At 50.0% G+C, this 18,290-nt stretch overlaps 1 protein-coding gene and 1 pseudogene across 1 annotated transcript in view; one reads left to right on the forward strand and one right to left on the reverse strand.

Annotated features, from left to right (window-relative positions):
* LOC103783493 (protein shisa-5) overlaps positions 1-18,290 on the reverse strand; it is a 139,221-nt gene that overhangs the window by 71,147 nt on the left and 49,784 nt on the right. The gene's annotated exons all lie outside the window — the stretch shown is intronic.
* LOC100979683 (patr class I histocompatibility antigen, A-126 alpha chain-like) lies at positions 3,565-7,825 on the forward strand (annotated as a pseudogene).

Genomic DNA, 18,290 nt, shown 5'->3' on the forward strand with positions numbered 1-18,290 from the left:
AGCATTCATCATCAGGTGAAAACAGTCCACCTGGGTTGAGCTTGAATCCCTTGCTGACACCCACAGAAAACACCAAGTCTGAAGTGGCACTGAACTACCAAACAGACAAATGGCAGTTAGCCAGCCTTCACCATGGGTCAGCCCAGGCCTGGTAGGATGAGTGCATGAATGGAGCAACCACAGTGGCAGGCATGAGGCTCCGTAAGGGGCCAGCAGCACTGACTTCCCCACACCAAGGCAGATCCAGCTGCTGCCACCTCTGAATGTCCAACTCATCAGCAATTGAGCCCCATGATGTGCCCTAGTGGGGCACTATTTCTTTACATGACTACCCACTAAGTAACAAGTTGACTACATTTAGCTACTTCCAACCTGGAAGGGCCAGAGTTTCATCTTCACAGGGTTAGGTACCGATTCTATGGGTGGGTTTTCCTGTCCTGCTCTCAGACACAGCCAGCACCACTCTCTGGGTGCTGTTGACATTCCTGGTCTGCAGGCTAGGCAGTGCTCCTAGCCCATTATCTGCCTGAAGGACCCACTTTGCAGGGAAAGTTTCAGTGTTTCCACGGCTGTGGGTTCCACTAATCCTATCACCATCTGCACTACCCAGGAGCTGCCAGCCACAAGGAAGGCTGGACAGGTCTTCTACAGGCACAACTCAGTGCCAGCCTGGAGGAAGCACTCTGAGGGATGGGTGCCGTCTTTCAGGACACAGCGCATTGTTTGAATCAGAGACGTCTCTAGAGTTCTGTCTTATCAATAGGAAGAACATGTGTGTCCAGAAATCAAAAGGCGGAAGCAGGTTTGGCTCCATGTCCAATCTCTTAGATTCACTCAATGGGGTATTTCGCATATTTTATCTCCCAACACTGGGCTGTGCAGGATACGAGGTTCTGGTTTCCAAAGGAGTGTACCCCTAAAAGGAGACAAAAGACAGCCCACTGAACTACACATTACTTTAGTCACCAGAGAAGTTTGGACAGTGTGTGCCCAGAGACCACTTGGTGAGAAGAAGATTCTCCTCCTCTCCAGGCCCAGGTAATAAATAGATCCTCATCCCCAGGAGAAGGCATGGCTGTTTCACACAAGGGTAGAAGTGTGTGTGGAAACCAGAGATCCACCTGGGAGCCTTCTGGTTTCCCTTGCCCCATTGTAAGTGTGAGCAGAATCATCCAGCAATTCAGCCTGAGAGGATTTGATTTCCAAGGGCCCAGACCCGCCAGGGCAGAAGGTTTGAGTCACACTCGTGGGTAATCTCCCAAGGCCCTGCTCTTGTGCTCTGACATCCTCAGTACATTGGTGCTGAGGCCCTGCTTCCCATGGGCTGTTCCCAACGACTGATGGGTCATACCAGTGACACTAAGGCAGGACATTCCTAGGAGACAGGGGACTCCTCTGATGGCCAATTGTAGCTCGAGGACTCCTCTATGGCCTTGCTCAGTGAAGCCCTCAGATGATGCAGGCCTAGGCTGACAACTGGACTGCAACCTTGTGAGAGGCCCTGAGCCAGAAGCACTCAGGGAAACCTCTCCTGGATTTCTGATCATTGGAAACTGTGGGAGATGAGGAATATTTGTTGTTTTGAGCTGCTAAGTTTTACATAATTTGTTATGCAATAGTAAATAACTAATACATTTTCACAAGACAGGATGCATTATTACAGTTAATTTGCATTTGCTCTAAATTTATCATCATCATCATTATTATTTTTGAGACAGGGTCTCACTCTGTCACCCAGGCTGGAGTGCAGTGGCATGATCACCATGCACTGCAGTGTCGACCTCCTGGGCTCAAGGGATCCTCTGACCTCAGCCTCCTGAGTAGCTGGGACTATAGTCATGAACCACCATGCCAGGCTAATTTTCTAGTTTTTTTGTAGAGATGAGAGTTTCACCATGTTGCCCAGGCTGATCTTGAACTTCTGGAGTCAACAAGTCTGCCTTCCTCTGCCTTCCGCAGTGCTAGGATGGCAGGCGTGAGCCACCACCCCTGCCTAACTTAATTATAAGACATTAAACATGTAACTTAGTTTTAAAAGGAAAGGAGAAGTTCCATGGCTGAAGAGGATGTATTTTATTATCGTTCACAATGATCACTTTACTTGCACTTCAATTTCCAACTGTGTCCCAATTAAACACAAAAGGAAGATTCATCCCTTGCTAGAGTGATTCTATGATGGCCCCAACAACCACCTCCTGGTCATTCACCTTCCCCCAGTTATTCGACCAACTCTAATGTAGGTGCTGCTGTGAAGGAATTTAGCAGACATAATAAAGGGGCTCAATTAGTTGACTTTAGGCTGGGTTTATGCTGCTTGGACTGTCCTAATCAGGAGAGTCCTTGAAAGGACTGGGTTCTTCCTGAGCATAGAGATTCACAGTGTGAGAGGGACTCAGCATGAGGGGTTTCCTCCACTGTGGGCTTTGAAAATGAAGGGGCTGTGTAGGAAACAACACTGGTGGGCACCAGGAATTGAGTACAGCCCTCCCTGTTCTCTACATTGACAGCCAGCAAGGAACAGGGACCTCAGTCTTAAAACTGCAAGAAAGCGCATTCTGCCACCTCTGTATAAGCCTAAAGGAGGATTCAAAATGAAGACTCAGATTTGGGAAGCCTGGAACAGAGATTCCATCTACATCATGCCCAGATTTCTGACTAAGGTACTATAAACAGATAAATGGGTGTTGTTTGGCCAGGCGTGGTGGTGCACTCCTGTAATCCTAACATTTGAGGAGCTGACACAGGAGGATCACTTGCAGCCAGGAGTGTGAGACCAGCCCAGGTAATACAGTGAGACACTCGTCTCTACACTTTTTTTTAAAATTAGCTAGGTGTGGTGGCACTTGTCTGCAGTCCTAGCTACTCTGAAGACTGAGGCAGGAGGATTCCTTGAGCCCAGGAGTTTGAGGCTGCAGTGAGCCATGATCATGTGACTGCACTTCACCCTGGATGACAGTTTTTAGAGACTCTGTCTCTAAAAACAAATGAATACAATAAATAAAAACAAATAAATAAATACAATAAATGGATGTTGTTTAAAGCCAATGTTTGTGATAATTTGTTACACAGTCTTATAAAATTCATACACAGGCTCAACAGACTAATGGAATGAACTGATGAATTGATATATACACTAGTTACATAAAATAAAATCTTTCTGAACTTTTTCAGTGTTTTACATTTTATAATTATCTGTGATGCAATTTAATACACTCATATTTCATTCATTCAGTCAACAAAAATTAATTTAGTCCCTACAATGAACCCGGTATCCCCTCATATGCTCACGAGCCTGACATTCTAGAAGCTTCACAAGACCAAGGTGGAGCCACTGGAGTGTTTTAGGTGGAGAAATGACACACTTTGACTCACATTAGCAGGACCAGTCACGTAGCAGGTAATGGAAGAGTGCCAGTGTCACAATTCAGGAGTGACAGTGTGATGGGGACTAAGGGGAGAGGAGGGGCTGAGTGATAAGAGGGACGGAGGGAAGGGCTGGATAAGCAGTAGGTGAGGAAAAGGAGCAGAGGAATAGAATTCAAAAGCAGCACAACTCTTAGGTTTGAACACTTTTTTTAATGGTATTTCACTAGATCCATCTACAGAGCCTCGCAGGGTGTTACTTGCAGTTGGCCTTTAATACCTTAAGTGGGTCTGCTTAAAAACTAATTGTTTTTATGTTAATCAGGCTTTAAAAATACTAAGTGTTCCTAAGAAATATACACACCACTTAGATGTGGATACTTCCTAAAAACAGGCAGTGCATGAGCACTGGTGATGGGCATTGTGACTGCATCGAGCGCTTGCAACTTTGAGGTGAATAAAGTCTGTACTGACTCCTGGTTGCAACACATAGGAACACAGTGGCTACTTTGTATTGAGGAGATGTCCTGGACTCACAGAAACTCAGGGCTATGGAATAAAGATAAATTTAAAATACCACAAGCGGGAGTCACAGATACCTTGTTTGCAAAAGTGAAACTTAGGAGCTTTGTGAGTCCTGTTGTAATGCTTTTAGACACTTTATATATCAAGGGGCCAAAGTCACATGTTTTTACCGATTAGATTCCTGATCATTCAGGGGTTACCAAGATTCTGCTACCCACTGTAGTTAATACACAAAAAGCAAACTGGTCTCTATACTATCTCATGCACCCAGGCACAACTTTTCCAGATTTAAAGAAAAAGAAAAAAGAAATAAAAGAAAAAAAGCTCTGTCTCTACACCTCCATTCCCAGGGAGAGCTCCCTCTCTGGCACCAAGCTCCCTGGGGTGAGTTTTCTTCTAGAAGAGTCCAGGGGAACAGGTAAGCAGTGGGGAAGCAGGGAGTCCATTTCAGGGACAGGAATTCCCGGATGAAAAGTGAAGGGAGAGGGACGGGGCCCATGACGAGGGTTTCTTCCTGGTTTCTCGGACAGCTCCTGGACCAAGACTCAGGGAACATTGAGACAGAGCGTTTGTCACAGGAGGAGCGGGGTCAGGGCGAAGTCCCAGAGCCCCAGGCATGGCTCTCAGGGTCTCAGGCCCCGAAGGCGGTGCATGGGCTGGGGAGGTGCAGCGTTGGGGATTCCCCATCTCCGCAGAGTTTCTCTTCTCCCTCTCCCAGCCTGCGACGGGTCCTTCTTCCTGGACACTCACGACGCGGACCCAGTTCTCACTCCCACTGAGTGTCGGGTTTCTAGGGAAGCCAATCAGCGTCGCGCGGCCCCGGTTCTAAAGTCCCCACGCACCCACCGGGACTCGGAGTCTCCCCAGACGCCGACGATGGGGTCATGGCGCCCCGAACCCTCCTCCTGCTGCTCTCGGGGACCCTGGCCCTGGCCGAGACCTGGGCGGGTGAGTGCGGGGTCAGGAGGGAAACGGCTTCTGCCGTGAGGAGCGACAGGTCCGTCTGGCTGGGGCGCAGGACCCGGGGAGCCGCGCCGGGAGGAGGGTCGGGCGGGTCTCAGCCCCTCCTCGCCCCCAGGCTCCCACTCCATGAGGTATTTCAGCACCGCCGTTTCCCGGCCCGGCCGCGGGGAGCCCCGCTTCATTGCCGTGGGCTACGTGGACGACACGCAGTTCGTGCGGGTCGACAGTGACGCCGTGAGTCTGAAGATGAAGACGCGGGCGCGGTGGGTGGAGCAGGAGGGGCCGGAGTATTGGGACCTACAGACACTGGGCGCCAAGGCCCAGGCACAGACTGACCGAGTGAACCTGCGGACCCTGCTCCGCTACTACAACCAGAGCGAGGCGGGTGAGTGACCCCGGCCCGGGGCGCAGATCACTTACTCCCCGCTCCATGCCTCACGGACGGCCCTGGTCCCGAGTCTCCGGGTCCAAGATCGACCCCGAGGCTGCGGGACCTGCAGAGATCCTCGATCCGGGAGAGCCCCAGGCGCCTTTACCTGGTTTCATCTTCAGTTGAGGCCAAAATCTCCGCAGGTTGCTAGGGGCCGGGCCGGGGCTCGGTGGGCGGGGCTGACCGCGGGAACTGAGCCAGCGTATCACATCCTCCAGGGAATGTTTGGCTGTGACCTGGGGCCCGACGGGCGTCTCCTCCGCGGGTATGAGCAGTATGCCTACGACGGCAAGGATTACATCGCCCTGAACGAGGACCTGCGCTCCTGGACCGCCGCGGATACCGCGGCTCAGATCACCCAGCGCAAGTTATGAGGCGGCTAATGTGGCTGAGCAAAGGAGAGCCTACCTGGAGGGCACCTGCATGGAGTGGCTCCGCAGACACCTGGAGAACGGGAAGGAGACGCTGCAGCGCGCGGGTACCAGGGGCCATGGGGAGCCTGCTCGATCTCCTGTAGATCTCCCGGGCTGGCCTCGCACAAGGAGGGGAAGAAAATGGAAACACCACCAGAATATCGCCCTCCCTCCTGTCCTGACGGAGAGGAATCCTCCTGGGTTTCCAGATCCTGTATCAGAGATTGACTCTGAGGGCCCACCCTGCTCTTCCTGGGACAATTAAGGGATGAAGTCTCTGAGGGAGTGGAGGGGAAGACAATCCCTGGAAGACTGATCCGCGGTCCCCTTTCACCGCACAGCAACCTTGGGCACCTGGACTTTTCCTCTCGGGCCTTGTTCTCTGCCTCACACTCAATGTGTCGGAGTCTGACTCCAGCTCCTCTGAGTCCCTTGGCCTCCACTCAGATCAGGACCAGAAGTCCCTGCTACCCCGCTCAGAGACTAGAACTTTCAAAGGAATAGGAGATTATCCCAGGCGCCTGTGTCCAGGCTGGTGTCTGGGTTCTGTGCTCCCTTCCCCACCCCAGGTGTCCTATTCATCAGGATGGTCACATGGGCGCTGCTGGGGTGTCCCATGAGGAATGCAAAGTGCCTGAGTTTTCTGACTCTTCCTTTCAGACCCCCCCCTCCCCAGACACACGTGACCCACCACCCTGTCTCTGAACATGAGGCATAATGAGGTGCTGGGTTCTGGGCTTCTACCCTGCGGAGATCACATTGACCTGGCAGTGGAATGGGGAGGACCAGACCCAGGACATGGAGCTCGTGGAGACCAGGCCCGCAGGGGATGGAACCTTCCAGAAGTGGGCGGTTGTGGTAGTGCCTTCTGGAGAGGAACAGAGATACACATGCCATGTGCAGCACAAGGGGCTGCCCAAGCCCCTCATCCTGAGATGGGGTAAGGAGAGAGATGGGGGCGGTCATGTCTCTTAGGGAAAGCAGGAGCCCCTCTGGAGACCTTTAGCAGGGTCGGGGCTGGGTCCTGGAGGTCAGAACCCTCACATTCCCCTCCTTTCCCAGAGCCCTCTCCCCAGCCCACCATCCCCATTGTGGGTATCATTGCTGGCCTGGTTCTCCTTGGAGCTGTGGTCACTGCTGTGATGTGGAGGAAGAAGAGCTCAGAGGGGAAGGGGTGAGGAGTGGGGTTCGAGTTTTCTTGTCCCACTGGGGGTTTCAAGCTCCAGGTAGAAATGTGTTCTGCCTGGTTACCGGGAAGCACCATCCACACTCATGGGCCTACCCAGCCTTGGCCCTGTGTGCCAGCACTTACTCTTTTGTAAGCACCTGTGACAATGAAGGACAGATTTCTCACCTTGATGATTGTAGTGATGGGGATCTGACCCCAGTAATCACAGGTGAGGGGAAGGTCCCTGCTGAGGACAGACCTTAGGAGGGCAGTTGGTCCAGGACCCACATCTGCTTTCCTTGTTTTTCCTGATCCTGCCCTTGGTTTGCAGTCACACATTTCTGGAAACTTCTCGAGGGTCCAAGACTAGGAGGTTCCTCTAGGACCTCATGGCTCTGCTACCCTCCTGGCCTCTCACAGGACGTTTTCTTCCCGCAGATAGAAAAGGAGGGAGCTACTCTCAGGCTGCAAGTAAGTATGAAGGAGGCTGATCCCTGAGACCCTTGGGATATTGTGTTTGGGAGCCCATGGGGGAGCTCACCCACCCCACAATTCCTCCTCTAGCCACATCTCCTGTGGGATCTGACCAGGTTCTGTTTTTGTTCTACCCCAGGCAGCCAAAGTGCCCAGGGCTCTGATGTGTCTCTCACGGCTTGTAAAGGTGAGACTCTGGGGAGGCTGATGTGTGTGGGTTGTTGGGGTAACAGTGGATATAGCTGTGCTATGGGGTTTCTTTGACTTGGATGTATTCAGCACATGATGGGCTGTTTAAGGTGTGACCCCTCACTGTGAGTGATATGAATTTGTTCATGAATATTTTTTCTATAGTGTGAGACAGCTGCCTTGTGTGGGACTGAGAGGCAAGATTTGTTCATGCCTTCCCTTTGTGACTTCAAGAACCCTGACTTCTCTTTCTGCAAAGGCATCGGAATGTGTCTGTGTCCCTATAGGCATAATGTGAGGTGGTGGGGAGACCAGCCCACACCCGTGTCCACCATGACCCTCTTCCCCACACTGACCTACATTCCTTCCCCGATCACCTTTCCTGTTCCAGAGAAGTGGTGCTGGGATGTCTCCATCTCTGTCTCAACTTCATGGTGCACTGAGCTGTAACTTCTTACTTCCCTATTAAAATTAGAATCTGAGTATAAATTTACTTTTTTCAAATTATTTCCATGACAGGTTGATGGGTTAATTAAAGGAGAAGATTCCTAAAATTTGAGAGACAAAATAAATTGAAGACATGAGAACCTTCCAGAGTCCACGTGTTTCTTGTGCTGATTTGTTGCAGGGGAGGAGAGTAGATGGGACTGTGCCCAGTGTGTGCTCAGGCCACCATGGGCTTTATGTGGTCACAGCTCACCTGGGTCATCTTTGCTGCTCCATTGTCCTTGGCCCTTCAGTAGAACCTTGTCCCACCAGCACCTGTGATCACAGGGACTTGGATATCACCTAGGGTGGTCCCTACACATCGAAGTCCTTCCGGTATCAAGAGACAAATTTTCAGACCCCTGTATCTTTTGCCCTCCTTCCAGGTCTCTTTCCTGGATTGTATTTTCCATCTTTTTCCCCAACCTCCTTAAAGGAAGCAGATTCTGAAATTTGCAGAGAGGAAGGGTCCCATAGTTTCTCATTGTAGGTAACTTTCTGTTGGAACTCCTCTTCTGCTCTCCTACTCTTCTTCCTGCCTGAGTTGTAGTAATCCCAGTGCTGGCTCCAATCCAAACTCATGCATTTATAAAGCAGAGTCTAATTTAGATTTATATGGGGTTGGAAAATTGGACCCACAAGGCTAGGATTATCTTTCCTGAACAGAAAAATATGGCTGTGTGCTGCAGTGTGCAGGAGGGTTGGTGTGGGAGGAGGTGGGAAGGACACACAAGCAGCCCTGGTGAGAAAAGCACTGGCAGCACTGATGTTGGTGTGAGATGATTTGTTCTTTCGCTACGTTAATAAAGATATTGCCTTTAGAATACAGAGGTGCTCTACAGTGATCATTCATTCAACTAACATTTGTTGTCTGCTAGGTATATGACTGTTTTTGCATTTAGAAAACATAATTAAAGTAAAAACAGAAAAATTTCTGGCCTTGTGGTGTATACGTTCTAGATGCAAGCTTGTCCAACCCGCAGCTCTCGGGCTGCATGTGGCCCAGGACAGCTTTGAATGTAAGAAGTTTTTTTGCTTATCTGTGGTAGCAAATATCATGAAAATTATGCGTGCACATTTTTTTCTTTTTTCTATTCTTTCTGCTCATCAGCTGTCATTAGTGTATTTTATGTGTGGCTCAAGACAATGCTTATTCTTCCCAAGTGGCCCAGGGAAGCCAAAAAATTGGACACCTCTGTAGGCAGATGATAGATATAGTATAAGCAGAGTAGGAACAGAAAATGCTTGAGTTAGAAGGTGGCAAGTGCTGTGTGGCAGGTGATCCAGAGGGTGGGCTGTGGGGACAGGAAGGTGGCTGTTGTGCTGGGTGGTCAGCATGGGCCTTGTTGCAAATGTGACCTTGGAGTAAAGATTTGAGGGATGTGAGGAGTTGTCTACAAGGATGTCTGGGAAAGTTCTTTTCAGGCAGGGGAACCTTCAGTGCAGATGCACTAGGGCAGGAAATTGTCTGTGTTCCTGGAAGGAGGAAGAGGCCAGAAGGGCTGGACACAGAGAAACTGAAGTGAGGTCAAAGGTGTGGCTAGAGCAGGTAGCCCTGAAGGGTGTGGGAAGGGTGTTGACTTTTGCTCTGAATGACATGGGGAGGACAGTTTTGAAAAGTGGGACATGGTAGGGCTCATCGTTTGAAAGCTTCTTTCTGGCTGCTGTGCTGAGAACAGAATTGAGAGGTGGGGAACCAGTGATGCAGTGGGGAAAATGGTGGGAAAGGAGTACAGTATTCTAGGATGGACACGTTGCTTACCTTGACTAGGGTGTGAGCAGAGGAAATAGTGAGAAGTGAAGGGATTCTGGATGAATTTGAAGATGGACTCACAGCACTTGCTAATGGATGTGAGAAGAAGAATCAAGGACACCCACAGTATTGGACTGAGTGAGCAGAAGGGTGGAGCTGCTGTCAGTGGAGATGGGGAGACTCTGGCAGGAGCATACAGAGGAGAGGGCATCGCAGGCATTCAATGGAGGAGACATCTATGAGGAATGCAGGTGAGGGGCCCAGATGCCTCTGCAGCTACAGATTCATCATCCAATCACTCTCCTACTCCCACCACCCCTGTGTCTCAGAGCCAGAGCACTGATTCTCCCCTGGGCTGTGTGCACAGGTAGGTGAAAGTCAGGGAAGTTATGGTCTGCTATTGGTTATAATAAGTCACAGATCATTATGCTTTCTCAGATAATTAAAGAAATAATAAGAGAATGTGTAATTAGGACACTTAGAAGACTACAATAATGCAAAGGTTTTTATTCATCTAAAGAAGGTAACACAAGAAAAATAGTTGAGCAAGAAAGAGATAATATTAGAAGGCAGCAAATGACAATGGACAGACTTAAACCCAATGAGGTCAATAATTACATTAAACATAATGGACTCAGACACTCCAATTACAAGACAAATAGTGCAGGGGGGTAAAAATAAATAACTAAATAAATAATCATGGGCTGTTTACAAAAGACATAATTTCAGTAGAAGGTAAAGAAAAGTTGAAAGTAAAAGGATAGAGAATAAATACCAGACAAACATTCAGGAAAGACCACATGGAGATGCCATTTAGAAAAATTACAGGATATGAGTCTCCTGAGACATAGAGTACATGTAGACAGCTCACAAGGTCTTTTTCCCTTTTTTCAGAGACAGGGTCTGTTGCCCAGGTTGAAATGCAATGGTGATATCATACCTTACTGTAACCTCAAACTCCTGGGCTGGAGCAATTCTCCTGCCTCAGCCTTCCGAGTAGCTAGGACGAGAAGCCTGTGCCACCACACCTGGCTATAATGTCTCATTTTCTCATTTGCTGTGGTGTGAACAAGGAAACAATACCATGCCATGTATTTGACTTGCAGCAGGTACACAACAAATGTCAGGTGAATGAAGAAATAAAACCACTTAGTAATCCAAGCCATATCCACATTTACATCTTACAGATGAGGAGCAACATCCCAGACAAGTAAAGTAAAATAAATTGATTTACATCATCCAGAGCAGAATCGAGAACACATTCCCTGTGCTAAAGGAATCAGAGCTCTACTAGGGGTCATAGCAGATATCATGCAAGTCAGACATGCTAATTACTAGAACTGGAATTGATACATTTCAAGATATACTAAACAAAGGGTTTGGAAGGATTAACTGAATGCAGAAATAGAGGAAGAAAATGGATTTGTTTAAAAGATGGTTAGAGGTCTCCCTCTCCCTCTCCCGTCTCCCTCTCCCTCTCCCGTCTCCCTCTCCCTCTCCTTTCCATGGTCTCCCTCTCATGCCGGGCCAAAGGTGGACTGTACTGCTGCCATCTCGGCTCGCTGCAGCCTCCCTGCCTGATTCTCCTGCCTCAGCCTGCTGAGTGCCTGCGATTGCAGGCGCGTGCCGCCACGCCTGACTGGTTGTCGTGTTTTTTTGATGGGGACGGGGTTTCGCTGTGTTGGCCGGACTGGTCTCCAGCTCCTAGCTGCGAGTGATCCGCCAGCCTCGGCCTCCCGAGGTGCCGGGATTGCAGACGGAGTCTCATTCACTCAGTGCTCAATGGTGCCCAGGCTGCAGTGCAGTGGCGTGATCTCGGCTCGCTACGGCCTCCACCTCCCAGCCGCCTGCCTTGGCCCCCCAAAGTGCCGAGATTGCAGCCTCTGCTCGGCCGCCACCCCGTCTGGGAAGTGAGGAGCGTCTCTGCCTGGCTGCCCATCGTCTGGGATGTGAGGAGCCCCTCTGCCTGGCTGCCCAGTCTGGAAAGTGAGGAGCGTCTCTGCCCGGCCGCCATCCCACCTGGGAAGTGAGGAGCGCCTCGTCCCGGCCGCCATCCCATCTAGGAAGTGAGGAGCGTCTCTGCCCGGCAGCCCATCGTCTGAGATGTGGGGAGCACCTCTGCCCCGCCGCCCCGTCTGGGATGTGAGGAGCGCCTCGGCCCGGCCGCGACCCCGTCTGGGAGGTGAGGAGCGTCTCTGCCCGGCCACCCCGTCTGAGAAGTGAGGAGACCCTCCGCCTGGCAACCGCCCAGTCTGAGAAGTGAGGAGCCCCTCTGCCTGGCTGCCACCCAGTCTGGGAAGTGAGGAGCGTCTCCGCCCGGCAGCCACCCCGTCCGGGAGGGAGGTGGGGGTCAGCCCCCCGCCCGGCCAGCCGCCCCATCCGGGAGGGAGGTGGGGGGCTCAGCCCCCCGCCCGGCCAGCCGCCCCATCCGGGAGGTGAGGGGCACCTCTGCCCGGCCGCCCCTACTGGGAAGTGAGGAGCCCCTCTGCCCAGCCAGGAGCCCCTCTGCCCAGCCAGCCGCCCCGTCCAGGAGGGAGGTGGGGGAGTCAGCCCCCCACCCGGCCAGCCCTCCCGTCCGGGAGGGAGGTGGGGGGGTCAGTCCCCCGCCCGGCCAGCCGCTCCGTCCGGGAGGGAGGTGGGGGGGGTCAGCCCCCCGCCCGGCCAGCCGTCCCATCCGGGAGGGAGGTGGGGGGCTCAGCCCCCCGCCCGGCCAGCTGCTCCGTCCGGGAGGGAGGTGGGGGGGGTCAGCGCCCCCTCCCGGCCAGCCGCCCCGTCCGGGAGGGAGGTGGGGGGGTCAGCGCCCCCTCCCGGCCAGCCGCCCCGTCCGGGAGGGAGGTGCGGGGGTCAGCCCCCCGCCTGGCCAGCCGCCCCATCTGGGAGGGAGATGGGGGGGTCAGCCCCCCGCCTGGCCAGCCACCGGGTCTGGGAGCTGAGGGGCGCCTCTGCCCGGCCGCCCCTACTGGGAAGTGAGGAGCCCCTCTGCCCAGCCAGGAGCCCCTCTGCCCAGCCAGCCGCCCCGTCTGGGAGGGAGGTGGGGGGCTCAGCCCCCCGCCCGGCCAGCCGCTCCGTCCGGGAGGGAGGTGGGGGGGGTCAGCGCCCCCTCCCGGCCAGCCGCCCCGTCCGGGAGGGAGGTGGGGGGGTCAGCCCCCCGCCCGGCCAGCCGCCCCGTCCGGGAGGGAGGTGGGGGACTCAGCCCCACGCCCGGCCAGCCGCCCCGTCCGGGAGGGAGGTGGGGGCGTCAGCCCCACGCCCGGCCAGCCGCCCCGTCCGGGAGGGAGATGGGGGGGGTCAGCCCCCTGCCTGGCCAGCCACCCGGTCCGGGAGCTGAGGGGCGCCTCTGCCCGGCCGCCCCTACTGGGAAGTGAGGAGCCCCTCTGCCCGGCCACCATCCCGTCTGGGAGGTGTACCCAACAGCTCATTGAGAATGGGCCATGATGACGATGGCAGTTTTCTGGAGTAGAAAGGGGGGCAAGGTGGGGAAAAGATTGAGAAATCGGATGGTTGCCGTGTCTGTGTAGAAATAAGTAGACATGGGAGACTTTTCATTTTGTTCTGTACTAAGAAAAATTCTTCTGCCTTGGGATCCTGTTGATCTATGACCTTACCCCCAACCCTGTGCTCTCTGAAACACGTGCTGTGTCCACTCAGGGTTAAATGGATTAAGGGTGGTGCAAGATGTGCTTTGTTAAACAGATGCTTGAAGGCAGCATGCTCATTAAGAGTCATCACCACTCCCTAATCTCAAGTACCCAGGGACACAAACACTCTGCCTAGGAAAACCAGAGACCTTTGTTCACTTGTTTGTCTGCTGACCTTCCCTCCACTAGTGTCCTATGACCCTGCCAAATCCCCCTCTGTGAGAAACACCCAAGAATGATCAATAAAAATAAAATAAAATTTAAAAAAAAAAAAAAAGATGGTTAGAATCTTTAAAGAAACAACATTTTTTTAAAGTGGCCTTATGTTGACCAAAGCAGAGATGAACTCAAGTGTCAGGTGGGAAAATGCCTAAGTGCAGCTTCTAGACCCAAGGGAGACCTAAAAATCCTGGGACATTTTCGGTTGTCACATGGGGATTGGTGGGAGGGGGTGAGTGGGGTGCTGCTGGCAAACCTCCCACAATGCACAGGACAGACCACTCCACAAGATTCTCTGTCCCAAATTGTTAATAGTGCTGCTGTTGAGAAACCTGCCCCAGAGGTAAATGCTGTAATGTCCTCACCATTTCACAGATTAAGAAACTGAGGCACCAGGGGGAGAAGTGTCAGTAAGACCTGAGCTGCAGGTTGAATCCAGGCCACTTGGCTGCAGGGTCTTGGCTCCCCTGGTTAAGTCAGGGACCCAGTAGCCGACCACAAACAATCCCAGCTGCACGGTGCCTTCATGGTCTGTGGGCGCCTTCATGGTCTGTGGCGCCCCCTGGTGTTGACACTGGGCCTGTGGCCAAATGAGGCTTGAGGGAAAAGGAAAAAACAGGTTTGGGTAGGGGGATACTCTGTTTCAGGCTCTCCAGATTTCCAGCCACGACTCACGCTCAGAAAAAATAATGTCCACCTTAATTATCTCTCCAACCCTGTTTTTCCCTGTCCCGGCTAGTTCCCTCCCTCGACTCCATCAACATCGGCACCTGCCAGACGCCCACCACCAACCATGTAAGGAGTGAAAAGGCCCCAGGACTAAATGACAAGACGAGGTTCCACCCCAGCCATCCCTCCCCTCCTAGAGCTCTAGCTCTGTGCCTTTAGTGCTTAGGCTCTTAACCTGGGGTCCAGGAACCCACTTTCCTATGACACTGCATGAAGAAGTGATGTTACACGCACACATGACTTCACTACAGGACATTGGATATTAATATTCATCAGATCAGCTAGAGGCCCAAGATACCACTCTTCTCCCAACAGTTTGTGATCCTCTGAATTAAAGAAAGGGTAGGGATTGAGGGAGGCCCTAACTCCAAATCTTCTACCACTTCTAGCGAAGTGCTGAGAAGAAGTGCAAGGTACTCAACCTGCTCTGGGGATACAGCAGGAAAGCAGAGTGTTTGCGGATTTCACATTCCATCAAAGAAAATCCATTTTGACAAAATATCCAAGTCACTTTTCTAAGCCCCAGGCAGCAGTTCAAACAAATAACATCAAAAAACCCAAAATCTTGGCCCAGGTGAAATCATTGAAGCTATAAAACTTTGTGAGACCTGTAGTTAGAGAGAAGGACAATTCAGTTTAGGGCTGCAGCGGAAAATTCCTATATCATATTGTGTTCTTCATCATGAAGGTCCCCTGAAGGGACCTTCTCCCTTCAGCAGTGCATAGTGAGGCCATTTCCGTGTAAAAAGATAGAATCTCCTGGGATTCCTGATGTTTACACTTACTACTCACTCCTTCACTTTGTAGATGCCAACTTCACATTAGACATCTTTCAGTTAATTTCCTTACTCTGTCTAAGCAGAATATTTAAACTTCTTTCTGAAGCAGAAAACCAGGGACTGGTTATGTGAGCTATCACCCCACTCTGTGGCTCTCTTAAGCAATAAGCATAAGAGATTGTGGGCCAACAAAATTTGTAGCAAGGTAAACATAACCCTTCATTTCAGCCTATGTTTCAGCTTGTCTAGTGATGTTCCAGTCTTGCTCCAGTCTTAACATTTTAAAATTTATAATTTTACTTGAATATGATTTTATAAGAAGTCATATATATTCATTTCTGTTGAGTCTGTCAGTGAAAGCCTTCTCAAAACAACTGTGAAGTAAAGACAGGTAAATAAATGCATGGTGCTCCCATGTATTAATGCTCACTGCATCTTACAAATGTGTCAGCCCCACTGCAACAGATGGTGCATCAACAAATGGTGCTGGAAACCTGGATATCCACATGCAAAAGAATGATGCTGGACAAAATTCATGTCCTTCCATTACACCCTTTTCAAAAATTAAGTCAGAATGACTCAAAGAACTAATCTTAAGAATTGAACCTGTAAAACCCTCAAGAAAATACTGAGGAAAATCTATGGACATTAGAATTGGTAGTGGTTTCTTGGCGGGTGACCAATAGTACAAGTAATATAAGAAAAATGACAAATTAGAATGCATCAAAATTTAAAAACTTTTTTGCATCAAAGGACACTATTAAGAGAGTCAAAAGAAAATGCACAGACTAGGAGGAAATATTTGCCAATCACATATCTGATAAAGAATTAATATCCAGAATATGTAAAGAACTACAATTCAACAATAGCAAAACAATCTCATTCAAAAATGAGTAAAAGACATGAATAGACAATTCTCCAAAGAAGATATACAATAAGGACATAAAAATAAGGAATGCTGGTCAGGCATGGTGGCTCATGCCTGTAATCCCAGTACTTTGGGAGGCCGAGGTGGGCGGATCACGAGGTCAAGAGATCAAGACCATCCTGGCCAACATGGTGAAACCCCGTCTGTACCAAAAAAATACAAATATTAGTTGGGCATGGTGGCAGGTACCTGTAGTCCCAGCTACTCAGGAGGCTGAGGTAGGAGAATCACTTGAACCTGGGAAGTGGAGGTTACAGCGAGCCGAGATTGTGCCACTGCACTCCAGCCTGGCAACAGAGCAAGACTCTGTCACACAAAAAAAAAAGGAATGCCAATAAGGACATAAAAATATGGTGAACTTCACTAGGCCAAGTGTTGGTGAAGATATGGAGAAACTGGAACACTTGTACACTGCTGGTGAGAGTATACAGTGGTGCAGCCACCATGGAAAACAGAATAGTGATTCCTCAAGAAAGTAAAAATAGAATTACTATATGAGCCAACAATTCCACTTTTGGGCATACCCAAAAGAACTGAAAGCAGGAACTCACCCAGATATGTGTGCACTCAGGCCCATAGCAGCACTATACCCAATATCCAAAAGGTGGAAGCAACCGAGTGTCCATCAGAGGATGACTGGATAAACAACCCACGGTGCACATAAGCATGGAATATTATTCAGCCTTAAAAGTGAATGAAATTCTAATTGGATGAGCCTTGAAAACACTATAAGTGAAATAAGCCAGAAATAAAAACAAATATTTTACTTATATAAAGTAGCTAGAATAAGCAAATTCATAGAAACAGAAAATAGAATAGAGATTACCAGGGGCTGGGGGTAGGGAGAATGGGCAGTTATGGTTTAATGGGTACAGTTTCTGTTTGGGATGATGAAAATGTTCTGGAAATGGATATTGGCGGTGGTTACACAACACTGTAAATGTGCTTAATGCCACCAAATTGTACACTGAAAAAATGGTTAGAAGGTAAATTATATAGTATGCATGTTTTACCACAATTTACAAAAAATATATCAACACTAAATCCAATCACAGCTCTCATCGAGTTTTTTTATACTGGTGTTTCAACAAGCACATTGCCGCTGTGGAGGGGAGGGGGTCCTTGGAGTTCTTATGCCACCATGTTCTTTGGTGTCACTTCTCAGCACAACTTTGGTGGTCAGAGCACAACTTGGTTTTATACATTTTAAGGGGACATGAGACAGTGATCAACATATGTAAGCTAAAGATTGATTCCGTCTGGAAAGGCGGGACAACTCGAAGCAAGGAGGGGGCTTCCAGGTCACAGATAGATGAGAGACAAATGGTTGCATTCTTTTGAGTTTCCAATTAGCCTTTCCAAATGAGGCAATCAGACATGTGTTTATCTCAGTGAGCAGAGGGGCGACTTTGAACAGATGGGAGGCCTACGCAGTTCCCAGCTTGACTTTTCTCTTTAGCTTAGTAATTTTGGGGCCCCAAGATTTTATTTTCCTTTTACAGAACCATCAATACTTACAGAAAAAAAAAACCCTGTATGTACACAAACCTCTATACCAAACTACCAATTTATAGAAAATACAGGTAATAGAAATACATTAAACCACACCTTGGCATGCAATCCACAAAATGCAAACAATAGGAAACCTTACCATACAATATAAATTTCAAGGAGAAACCTATGGAACAAATGAGAACAAAAAACATATTTTTAAAGGTAAAACTAAACTATAATTTTGGATGATGAAAATATAAAGTCCAGCATAGGGAAGCAGTTCCTTTAGAATTTTAGTCACAATTAATGGAAGGGTACTGAAACCTGCTATTTCCCAGTTGAATAACAGGTCCTGGGGATATAGAAGGTCTTGCCACAAGTTGAATCGATAACTGCTGCTTTCCTGGTACCAGGGAGAACAGGTCTCCTATCAAGGACTGGGTAGGAGTGTTTGCCAGGCCTGTATCAGCTATTGCCCAAGTTTCCACTTTACGAAAGTGCCATGCATACATGCAACAACATAGTGCCTTCTCCATGCATCCCTTACGAGATGAACTGCATGCTATCTTAGGGCCAGTACATTATGAGTCCAGTGCTGCCCCTATTGTGGAGCCCTCACAGGAGATGTCTCCAATGGTACATGAAGGCATGGCCCTCATTCCTGATAATGCTTGGTACTTAGATGCATTGAGCCAAGGTAACCCTGTGTATGGACAGTAGTAGCTGCACAACCACAGAC

This window comes from Pan paniscus, chromosome 5 (genome assembly GCF_029289425.2).
Source record: "Pan paniscus chromosome 5, NHGRI_mPanPan1-v2.0_pri, whole genome shotgun sequence".
Taxonomy (NCBI): domain Eukaryota; kingdom Metazoa; phylum Chordata; class Mammalia; order Primates; family Hominidae; genus Pan; species Pan paniscus.